This window comes from Pseudorasbora parva, chromosome 18 (genome assembly GCF_024679245.1).
Source record: "Pseudorasbora parva isolate DD20220531a chromosome 18, ASM2467924v1, whole genome shotgun sequence".
Classification (NCBI taxonomy): domain Eukaryota; kingdom Metazoa; phylum Chordata; class Actinopteri; order Cypriniformes; family Gobionidae; genus Pseudorasbora; species Pseudorasbora parva.
Genome location: NC_090189.1, coordinates 5,582,035 through 5,594,814, shown reverse-complemented (window position 1 = coordinate 5,594,814; position 12,780 = coordinate 5,582,035). Strand labels below are relative to the sequence as shown.

General features: G+C 38.0%; 1 protein-coding gene across 13 annotated transcripts in view; it reads right to left on the bottom strand.

Annotated features, from left to right (window-relative positions):
• The window catches only part of sema4d (sema domain, immunoglobulin domain (Ig), transmembrane domain (TM) and short cytoplasmic domain, (semaphorin) 4D), an 85,222-nt gene that overhangs the window by 45,302 nt on the left and 27,140 nt on the right, over window positions 1-12,780 (bottom strand). For 4 of the 13 annotated variants that reach the window (XM_067423704.1, XM_067423705.1, XM_067423707.1 and 1 more), the window contains exon 3: window positions 866-936. The exons of the other annotated variants lie outside the window; for them this stretch is intronic. The gene's annotated coding sequence lies outside the window, so the exon portion shown is untranslated. The remainder of the gene's footprint in view (window positions 1-865; window positions 937-12,780) is intronic. 13 annotated transcript variants of the gene reach the window in all.

Below are 12,780 nucleotides of genomic sequence, written 5' to 3'. Positions count from 1 at the left end.
AAAAACAACGCTTCCTATTCTCGACGTGTGAGAGCAAAAGGACAACGCCCCCCAATAAGCGTGTTCTTGTGGGCGGAGGGTTCGTCAACAAACGGTTTTAGTTGTGTCATTGCAGCAGGAAGTGCAGCGGTGTAGTCCAAACCGGCCGTTCGCTGAAGGCTTTGAAAGGGAACTTCTGTTAAATTAAATATCTCGCTTGGCATTGAACTTTGAGCCTAATAATTTTACAGGTATTATTTATGCTCTAACAGCAACATTACACACTAACTAAAGTTTGAAAGATGGAATCGCAAAGAATGGGACCTTTAATTGGGAATGAATAGTAAAATGTTGTGTCATGCTGTCATGTGAAGTAGTAAAGGGAGAAAGCAATCAGGAATTCCTATCAAAATGACCAGAAGTCCAAGACAAGCCCCAAGGCTGTTGTTTACGTGTCCGAGTCAAAATGACTTAAGTGCGAGTCCAAGCCACAGACTCAAGTTTCCATCTCTGCTTAATTAGTCAAAGAAAATTACATTATTATAGCGATCAAGCACAAGCAAGATACACGAGGAGAGAGATAAAAATTCAATAAGAATAAAACATGGAATAAAAGGCAAAGAACCATGAGGCCGAAGGGAAAAAAAGAAGGATAAACTGCAGGAAAAGAGGGAGAACACAACCAAGCGGGAGAAAAAAATATATAATTTGGGATGGACAAAGAAGAATTTCCAATTCAACCAAAAGATGGAAATGAGCAAAAAGAAACATGCAAGGGCAGCAACGGCAGGGCCCGCCCGGACGCAGGGGGAGGGGCTTCATGCAGTGATGTCATCGAAAGCCTCAAAGCACACAGATGAGGAGAGAGAGGAGCGAAGTTTCTGACCTGTAACTCTCCCACGGCGCTCGACTACACCAGAAGATCCGTCCTTCAGAGAGAATTATAAAATCCGCCGGCTAAAGAGAGACACAGAGATGAGGAGAGGGTTATCATGGAGTCTGACCACACGGATGGATGAATGTTAAACATCACACACATATGGAAGATGAGCAGAGGAGAAAACACTTTATTAAAAAAAGAAGTGGAAACACACAGACAGACATCACATTCGAGAATGAACGATGCACTGCTACGGATTCAAAGAGCAGATTTATTAGAACACACTTATATCTGCACAATACATCAAATATTACCACTGATGTATTTTTAAACCTGATTCAAATCAAGTTGATTATTGGTGGCATTGGAAGCATAAAAGGACTTATTTTCAATAATAAACCAGATTTATGAAACATTAAACAGTTATCCATTTTATCTAATGTTTGCCAACTGAAAGACTGGGCCATGTGACCAATCAGAGCGGAGTAGACCAATCACAACAGACTGAGCCATCTGACCAATCAGAGCAGAGTAGACCAATCAGAGCAGACTGAGCCATCTGACCAATCAGAGCAGAGTAGACCAATCACAGCAGACTGAGCCATCTGACCAATCAGAGCAGAGTAGACCAATCACAGCAGACTGAGCCATCTGACCAATCACAGCAGACTGAGCCATCTGACCAATCACAGCAGACTGAGCCATCTGACAGTAACACACACTATAAATGAGTTATTTAAGCTTAAGTGATTGGGAATGGCTTGACTTGTTATTTATTTCCTGCTGTATCGGAGCTCAGTTTGCACTTCCATGCACATTCAGCTACTAGAGAAACAACCACATACGCATTTAAGCTTCAAAATCAAACCAACACAAACTGAAAATAACGAGCAGCCACTGTGTTCTTGATTGGTTCTGGTTGTGATTAATATCACTGGGATCATTAACCTTTGCCAAGGACACAATCAGCAATAGAATGTAATGTAGGTCAGAGAGAAAGCGCCCAAGCGTTGGTTAACCGGGACTGAGTCGAGGGGTGAACAAACCAGCCTCAGACAATTACAGCAAGTCATGCGGACGTAATGCCAGCGCACACAAACACAGGGAGGAACACAATGCCCGGATTACGGATTATGCTGCATGCTAATGTCTTCCCGATGTCAGTCTCCATTTGATTCAGTGCTTCATTTGACTGATGCATCCTCACAGACGCGGTTCATCCGGCCTGAGGATTCACACACAGATCTTCACTTCAGGCGGTTCACTGGCTTAGTAAGGAACACAAGTACCTGTGAAAGTTGTTTTTCAAAAAGTGCTTTTGATATGAGCTATGATATTTAGATTTAATAACCTCAAACCTCATTAGAACTACTAACAAACTACTTATTGCAGTTTAATACAATAACATTTTTTCAGTTTTTGAAATATTATAAAAATAAAAACATTTTCCTAGAATGTGCCGTGCAGTACTCACAAATTCATTTTGGCAAATTCAAAGGAAGTGTGTGTAAGATTGTGGCCAAAACTGGTACTGCAATCGCTTTCAAATGACTGTTAATAATAATAATAATAGATTTTATTTATAATGCACTTTTCATTCCGAAGAATCTCAAAGTGCAACAAAGGAGGGGGGGGGGGGGGAATAACAACAAAAAATGAATAACAAGTAAAAATATAGAATACTACAAACAATCAACCAACACAGAAAACAGAACAGAAACAGAGCTGATGGTGAACAGAAACAGAGCTGATGGTGACAGAAACAGAGCTGATGGTGGACAGAAAACAGCTGATGGTGGAAGTCTCTGTTAGCTCCGCAGCACACTGTGGTCCACTCCATGTTTCAGATTTCTCCCAGCGGCAGTGTCCCGATGACATCGCCGAGGCACGACAGCTGAAGACCAGATGATGGGTCTTCTTCATGATGATTCAAACGATGGGGATCGCTCCAGCACCATGCAGGAGGCAGAACATTCCTCCGGGCACTTCTGTGGACACACCGGGGCCGGCGCAGATGTCCAAGCCGCTCCACGGTCGCAATGCAGGACGGAACAGCGGCGCAGCCGAGAAGCAGAACATCCCAACATCATGCCGGACGCCGACGACGAGAGCCCGGATGAAGCTAGCCCGGTGCAAACCTCAGAGTGTTGAGTGGTGTCTCCCCCTCCCCCTCCCCCTGATCGAGGTTGCCAGATTGGCTGCAGGATCAGCAGGACCGTTTGTAGCTGCAGCTGTGGTAACTAGAGCAGATCTGGCAACCCGGATGCCGAAACACTACTGACTTCGCGATTGGTCAATAGGTGGAGGGCGGAGCTTCAGGCCAAAACACAACATGTCCACATCAACATCCCTTTTAAATGACAATATCCAGGCCAGTCTACTGTTGTCGGGGATATAAGTATTTGAAATTAACATGATTTCTTAATGTCTAGTGACATATCAGGGCCATTTTATGATTAATTGAAATACATTTCTTACATACTATTTTTTTAAGATTTTTTTCAAACATTCATATTTAATTTTAAAATGATTTAAAAAAAATTGTAATAATTATATGTTAGTATATATATATATATGAAACGGATGCAACAATACCGTTAGTCCAAGGTTCAATACATACCTCGGTTTTTAACCACAGTTTTTCGGTTTGTTTTTTTTTTGCTATTCTATTCTTAGGCGACAGGAACAGAAAAAGGTTATAGAGAAAATGTTTTTATTGCAATACTCTTTCTTTATTTCACTTAAAAGACATAAACCCTTACTTATACTTAAAACTTTACCTAAAAAACCCATGTACACATTCCCAGTGTATTGTATAATATAAAATAAATATATATAAAGATTTACAGTGGCAGCTCAGAGATGTACAGTAGCATTTAAGTATGAAATTGAATGAATAAATGTAGGCTAAAATTAAAACTACATAGTCTTCAATATACAACATTTATTAAAAGCTGCTGTATTAAAGGTGTTTTGTTTTTGTTTTTATTAACATCATTTTAGAGGTGAACTGTCCCTTTAAGGACAAGCGTTCACTAGGCTGCTGCTGTCAATTAAAGACCTGCTCACATCTCATATACAGACGCACACGATTTTACTTTCACTTTAGACATAACCGACTGTGTTTATATGTTAACCTTGTGTGTATTCAACAGTATTAGCGCAGTAAGACTGTCCAGTAATCGCGTGTTTGACAGACGTTTAGTGCGCGCGCTCAATGCAAAACAGTGCATGCTTTGAACAGTCTGTGCCTTACCGGATAAACATTTAATTCACGTGCATGAAATGTTTAACCAGCAAGGCTTTAAAACGCGGGTATACACCTCTAACTTTAGGGAATATGATTGAATATTTGCTCATATCAGTGCGTAGACTCACAGGCACACTCAAACAGAGCCGAAATAAACTGAGAGAAATATTTCAAACGGAGAGAAATGGAAATTATTAATTAAATTCAAAACCAAAAAAAACTCAATTCACCAGCGCGTATTGAACCGTGAATGCCGTACCGAAAGGTTCAATATTATATTGAGTATTGTGGCATCCCTAATATATATATATATATATATATATATATATATATATATAAAATTATAACAAACATTTATAATTTTATAAATAAAAAAATACAAAAAATAACTAAAACCTCTATAAAAACTTAAAAATCTTTTTACAAATATGAATGTTATAGATGCTTAAATTAAGCCACTTATGTAAATTTATGTAGTTATCTAAGCTGGTAGAAAACAAAGTAGAAAACTAGTTTAATAAACTGTTGAATCGGTTATGAACAGATTGAAGAATATCCGGTTGCAAACAAGTTTCCCAATACAAAAGCACACGAACCTCACAAATAAACCTGATGTTGTCAATAGCTAGTTGGCATTCAGAGCTTCATTCCTCTTGTGTTCCACACACACACACACACACACACACACACACACACACACACACACACACACACGTTGGTCTATGTGGTTTACAGGGACTCTCCATAGGCGTAATGGTTTTTATACTGTACAAACTGTATTTTCTATCCCCTTACACTGCCCCTACCCCTAAACCTACCCATCACACACACACACACACACACACACACACATGTTGGTCTATGTGGTTTACAGGGACTCTCCATAGGCGTAATGGTTTTTATACTGTACAAACTGTATTTTCTATCCCCTTACACTGCCCCTACCCCTAAACCTACCCATCACACATACACACACACACACACACACAGCCCCTAAACCTACCCATCACAGGAAACATTCTGCATTTTTACTTTCTCAAAAAAACATCATTTAGTATGTTTTTAAGGCCATTTGAATTATGAGGACATTTGATATGTCCTCATAAACCACATTTATAGTGTAATACCAGTGTAATACCCATGTAGTTATACAAATTTGTGTCCTCATAAACCACATAAACAGGCTCACACACACACACACACACACACACACACACACACACAAAAGAGGCAGGTGTCTGGATCTCTTGTCATATCACTGACAGCAGCCTAAAATTGATGAGCTGCGAGTCAAAGGTCGTATTCCTTTACAGCGAGAGGAAACCGTCACACGCCACTTCAGAAATCACGCACAAAACGTGTCACCAACATCCGGCACGCCTCCCGCGGCGATAGAGCCGTCAGTCACGCTCAAACAGACCACGAGGAAGTGAAGATGACACGGCTCGCCCTCTTCATAATGGAGGACTTCTATTAGCCAACACAGAGACGGCCATTCGATTGTTGGCGTGGAGATCGGAGAACAAGCAGATTTGATTGATGAGACGAAGACTGTGGCACTACAATATAAGACGATGATATTGTTATGTTTCAAGACAGGCTATGAGTCCAACTCAAGCAAAGACAGGAAATGAGTTATTAATCAACTTCAGTTCTCTCATGCATTTCAAAACGGCATGAGAACAGTCTGACGAGTTCGCTCATCATATACTCATCTTCGATTCAAAACCCACCAACTTAACTTTTTTCCCAATTTATTGATGAAAATCTTCCCAACCACCATAAATCTCAAATTTTATAATTGGTTTAATTCAAAACATTCAGTCATAATATGTTCATTTTCATCAAACCTGGTGTGACGTTTTAATCTATACAGATGTAAATGATTTGAGGCTGATGGTGAAGCGCAGGGCTGCACAATCCAATTAAAAGTGTGATAATACAATTTCAAAGGCTGCGATTTAATTCAATAAGTAATCGACTTAGCCTGACAAGCCAGACCCACATCAAGATGTTTGGTCTGGAAACTCACCATAGACAGGGCTCAGTCCGAGGGGCGGGATAAACGGTTGTCTTTCAAACTCCCTCTGCACGCGATAGGATAGCGCTACACCAACCAGAGCAACGACGGTGAAGGGGAGCTCGCTGATAGATTAAACATTCGCCGTATCCGGTCGGCTAAACTCTGAACACATCTTCCCTTTTTAAGAATGACTTCAGTGCCGTTCTTTGTTCTTTTCTCAGAGGAAAGCTTAACTCCAAGTCTTCCAGAGTCGCGGTCAAAGCTGATTCGAAAGACCGCCGCCGTTCGCCAGTTTCTGTGTTTACTAGAAGCACGCAAACGGAACTCAGCCGTCGTCATTATGGCCCCGCCCGCCGACTCTATAGCCAACCTACACGATGTGATTGGGTCGTCCAGATTCTGAGGAATACAGCTCAGATAGAAATTGAGAGTTGCAAGATCACACTTGCGGGCAAATTAAATTTGCTGCCGCTAGGGTGCGTCTAGATTTCTAGGCTATAATCGACTGTCTTCAGGCCAAGACGCTTATCAAACGTGAAGTTTGGGGCAGATCGGACATTGCATGCTCAAGTTACAGCAACTTCCTGTTTCTTGGTGAAACACCAAACTTCAGCAAAAAACTTGCAATTTAACGCCGCAAAGGCCTTAAGATTACACTGACCAAATTTAAGGATGATCTAATTTAAACAGTAGGAGGAGTTTGTTAAAGTATGAGGCCTTATGAAAATTCAATAAAGTTTCTTTCAATAAAGTATGAAAATTCAATATTTCACTTCCTGTTGGGTTTTCAGATTTTGCTCCCAGGGATATTTTTGAAGGTATTGGGCTGTTACATGTGAGTACTGAATTTCATACTCGTACGTGAAACGTAGCGCGAACGTGGCGCTTAATTTAAATGTTGTAGGTGGCGCTATCGAGCCATTTTGCCACACCAAATTCTGAAACTCATATTAGATGTTAATGTTGCAATATTAACCACTTCTGAGTCTGACACGTGTGCAAAGTTTCATGAGTTTTCGAGCATGGTTAGGCCCTCAAAAACGAAGAATAATAGACAGAGCAATTCCAAAAGCCTCTTCACACATCAGTGATTGGGCCGTAATATTTTTTGGGGATATTTTTCCCTCAAATCATGCATTTCTAGTGGAAGCTGATGAACAACATCTTACATTTCAGTCTGCTTCTCACAAAAACTGATCATATGACTTGGAATATAGCACACAAGTCTGATTTAAGGTGCTTTTTACAGTCCTTTTTAAAGCTAAAAATCCCTACATATTTCCATTTTATGAAAAAGAGCAGCATGAACAATCTGTCTAAAATATCCCTTTTGTGTTCCAGAGAAGGAAGTTATTTGACAAAGAAATGACGTTTATTATCTTCCTCTCGAGTAACTCCCGATTTCAGGCAACAATTAATATCTGTAAATGATTCACTCTCACATCGCCTCGGCAGCTGCTCCCCGTTTATTCGGGCTGAATCAGAGTTGTAACGGCAGCCTGGAAGTGACGGGGTCAGGGGATCTTGACCTTTGAACTATGCCTAAATCAGCTCCAGGTCACATGATCTCAAACTGTTCATATGCAGATCAGAACCGTCAGTTTAGCCGGAGTGTGTGATAAATGCTATAACAACTCACTTGCATATGGTGGATATTTTTTATGTTGTATATCTGCCAAATCTGAAAACCTAAATATGCAGAATCTTTGATGGATGCTCTGCAGGAAACACTAAATAAGTCAATGATTGGCAAAGGAGGATGTTGTTCTGGTTGATAGAAAAGTTGAAACAGGGACATGTCCTACTTGAGATATATCGGAGTCACTCACAAACTGGAGAAAGCAAGAATCAAATCTGTATTTACAGACAGAGAAACAGCAACACTTTTACCTACAATACACACAACAACAATAAGACCCGTAAGAAAACATCTAGTTCAAACAGCAGTGCCTGTTTACGATCAACCCATGCCCTTTAACCATGACTGTGTATTATTAACAACTACATACCAGCAGCAGTTAATTCTCTTCCCTTTATAAATGTTTTAAAGTATTAATGACCTGTTCAGATGGAGTAATTATCAATAATAATAATTATAAAAAAATATTTAATTATATATTTAATTAAATTATATATATATATATATATATATATATATATATATATATATATATATATATATATATATATATATATACATATACATATATATTTATTACAAACACACACACACACACACACACATATGTATATATATATATGTGTGTGTGTGTGTGTGTGTGTGTGTTAATATATATATTTTTATATATGGCACAAAGCACAATTTTATTCAATTTGTTAAATTTTCATTAATTTATTTTAGTATAACATTTTTATAATATTAAATTTTTAGAGGGCATAATGCAACTTAATTGTATTCATCTGTTTTTTTATTATTTTATTAATTTAGTATCAATAAACATTTTTTAGATGGCACAATGCAGTTACATTTTTATTAATTTGTGAAATTTTAATTAATTAATTTTTTTATTAATTTTCTTATTTGTTATTGTTTTAATAGTAATCACATTTTTGAGATGGCACAGTGCAGCTTAATTTTTTATTAATTTAATTTTGTATTATTTATTATTGATTAACTTTAAGTAATCTAAATATTTAATAAATATTATAATATATTAAAAATATATAATAAACAAATATTTATATAGTAAATATTTTTCAAATGGCATAATGCAATTTAATTTCTATTAATGTGAGATTTTCATTAATTACATTTTTTATTAATTTATTATGGTTAATTTTTTAATAATAATTAACAATTTTGAGATGGCACAATGCAGTTTAATAACACTTTAAAAAATTGTCTTTTAGAATGTTTCACTCTTAAAAAATAATTAATTAATTAAATAAATCATTACTTTTATGAAATAGAAAAGACACTGGTTTCACAGAATATTTACTTATAACCAAGTCAATTTTTTCCCATATTTGGCATTCATGTCAAATCCAGGCAGACCAAAGTGTGTGTTGGGTTAATAAGCAGATTAACCCTGTTTAATTATAAACTAAACCAGATATAAACGTGTAATATTTTCCTTCTTTCATGGCACAAAAAAGCTGAAGTGAGGCAGAATTTCCACACTTTTCCATAAATCATACAGTGACCAGAGGCTGTTGAGCTCCAAATAAGTATTTTTGGCTTGTTTCTCCAACCAAATCACTTCAGAAGACTTTGAAGTTAACATCGTGAACTTAAAATTTAAAGTACATTCATCATACTTTGAAGTCATTTAGGATCTTGACAGCACATGAACAGCTTTTGTGCTCTACTGAAGAAAGAAAGTCACACAGGTTTGGAATGACACGATGACATGACAGGTTTTGTTGTTTCCAAACCACATTCAATAACTGTACTGTCTGAACAAGTCGCACAAAGAGCAAACGAGAACAAAATGAAGCAGTCGTCCCTACAGTCCTCCAAAAAAATCTCTGTCAATATTAACTCAAGACAGAGGGAACGAGAGGAAGACAGACATGCATTCAGACAGACATGAATCTCAAGTAGTCTTGTGTAGAGCGAGTCTTTGTTCTGGACCCAATGACGGCGCGCATCTCTGATTCTCGTACTCCGTGTTTTCTTTACGTCTTTTTGGCAGCACATTTATCATTCCTCCACACAAACGATTGTGTTACAAAACTCACGAGCGCAGGCGATACAAAGGACGGCTAAATCGGGGGCCTCCGATCAGTTGCTAGGATACCTTTGATCTTTTTACGACAACTCGTCAACAAGCCTGTCACTTCAATAAGTCTTCGAGGATGATTGTACATCTGCAGCTGCTGTTGATTTAAAGAAAAACTTAGTCTTAAACTTTGTATATAGCAATAAGGAAAACAAATCATGCTGTATTGTGAATATTGTTCAATGAACAATCCCAATAAAGCAACATACTGTACTGAATAAAAATGAATCTCCCCTTTCAAATTGCAGCATCCTTGAGATCTTTAATATAAACTGAAACACCATCTAAAAAAGAGCAGCAAAGCTCTGATTCAGGACTGCTGACACTATTAGAAAATAATGGGTACAAACAAATCGCTTATTCACTAGGAAACTGCATTAAATTACGTGACTGGTTCAGCTGTCTGTCCAAATTTCTGTGAGTCGCTGCTACACTTTCCACAGGATGGAAACGGTAGCTTGTGTTGGAGACACGACTGACATCCATCGATCACTAACAGAGACGTCAGCGTTGACTGACATCTTCAATTTCCATCTGCAAATTTCTGCCGATCTGCAGTCCAACATCACTTTTATAAGAGGCAGAAGAACCAGTGACTATGAGGCACTTTGCCGCAAATCCAAATAACGCATCACATTATTTTCACGGATATTAAATATCCATTACTTTAAGTCAAAGTTTTCCAATGCCTTTGTATTCAAAAATAGGAAAAACCACAGGACTCTGAGCATTTAAGGGGTACTTCAGCGCTGGGAAGATGAATCTGTATTTAAACTGGGTCATCAATGTAGTAGAAATGTGAAATTATTTTTGAATTTGGTGCCTTCTAGACTGAGAAAAGACAGAAAATGTATTTTTGTCTCATGGGGATTAGGGATGTAACGATATCAAAATCTCACGGTACGATACAATTTCGATACTGACCTCACGGTACGATATTTATTGCGATACTGTGGAAAAGCTCAGGGTATTGTTAAATAGCTCACGATAGTGTTTGTGATGATAATAGCGAAAAAATACTGACATTTATTCTGCTTTTGCCAGTCAATAGGCAATTTATTGTTGTATTCATGGATCCAAGACAACATAAAACGCTGATCGCAGTGCTTTTAACCTCGGGTCGCGTCACTCACTACCCTGCTCCTCATTCATTTTTTAAAGTTAGACATCAACTTTCTTAGTATTCCTCAATCAATCCATTTTAAACAATATAACAAGAAAACAATAATAGAATTATAACTGAATGCCTGTTTTTTTACTAGTATTTGTCAAAACTGTATAGGGTCGCTAACAACCCGAGGTGTGTAGGATTGTATATATATATATATATATATATTTTTTTTTTGCACACTGATAAATTAATCTATAGTAAGGAAATAGGGCGTAATTCACCTTTATTCCACAAGGTGGCAATGTCTGATACGCAATGTCTGAAGTGACGTTTCACTCATAGTTACCTCTGACCGAAAACGAAACAATAATTATAATCTGCAAAAATTTGAAATGGCTTAGTGATTTACAGCAGAGAGCAAGTACTAAACACAATCAAATATTAGTATCAGTGTCTCTTGATGACGGATGTGGTCAAGAAGCTGTCAGTGATCAAAATATTGATTTTGAAGACGTTGAAAATGAGTTTGGAGAATATGCTCGAGATCGCGAATACGACGCAGAATATACTGGTAAACGAACTCTGACGAGGACAGATGATGATGGTATTAAACATCTGCTCAAACTGAATCCTTCCAAGCTCCAAAAGGTAACAAAATAGGTTTTATTTTATTCTTCTGTAGCTGTTACTCTAAAATCAGGAGTTTTATATATTATCATGACAGGTAGAAATCTATCCATGTTAAATATAGATCCGGGTCGCTAACGATCATGGTCTATGTAGTGAACAATGATATGTTCTGTGGGACTGTTTATTCCTCTTGCTTTTTGACAGACACATGTCCTTTTAATATTGTAACCCAACCACGACGATATCGAGACATGTTTACCACCACGATAGCGCGATATTGTCAATATCGTTACATCCCTAATGGGAATGAAAGACTACAATTCCCAGAATGCTTCGCTGCCCTGTGAGGCCATTCCCAAAGCCACTGGATTACTGTGACTGAGAACAGACACTACAATTAAAAACTGAACGTGTCTGTTCAATATAATGAGTCGCTGCGCGAGTGTCACAGCACAAATGCTGCAGGAGTCAGATTAATTTACCGTCATGATGAATGAGCTGATGAGCTCTCGTGATGAGAGCTGAGGTAATCGTGTCCGCGCTCGCGGCGAAACTTACATTCACAGCGCGTGTTCAGTCTGGGGCGTTTTCAGTTCATGCTTTTGGAAGCTTAACTTTCATAGAAAATAATTTGAGAAGTTAAAACACTTACATTTACTCAGCATAGCTCCGTTTACATGAATGCCTGCGGCTGCGAGCTGAGCTGTGAGTGTGATCTCACATCCCTTATGTGCGAGTTGGGAACATGTGGAAATAGCTCCCTCCTTTGCGTCATCGGAGGAATTTTTCCAGAAATAAAATGCATTGCACCTCAGAGCGGCTCCGTCCGCAGTAAATGCTGCTCCATATGAAATGTTATCATTTACCTCAAACTCTATCTCTGCATATACTGTGAGTTTGGGTTGCTTATAACGTTCATCTGGGAATAAGATGTGCGCCATTTCATCAGATGTCTAAGGTAAATCATTTATAAAATTACGCTAACACAGGTGAATACAACAATATGTTTCTAAATATGCAAATTTGTTGTTCGTCGCGATTTCAAAATAAAAGTTTAAACCCTCGCACTGCGTTTGCATGTTTTGATGCCCTCATATTCTTGTTTAGGAAATTACAGTGGCTGTAGCATCTATATCGTGAAGAAGTGTACAAATATTAAATTAA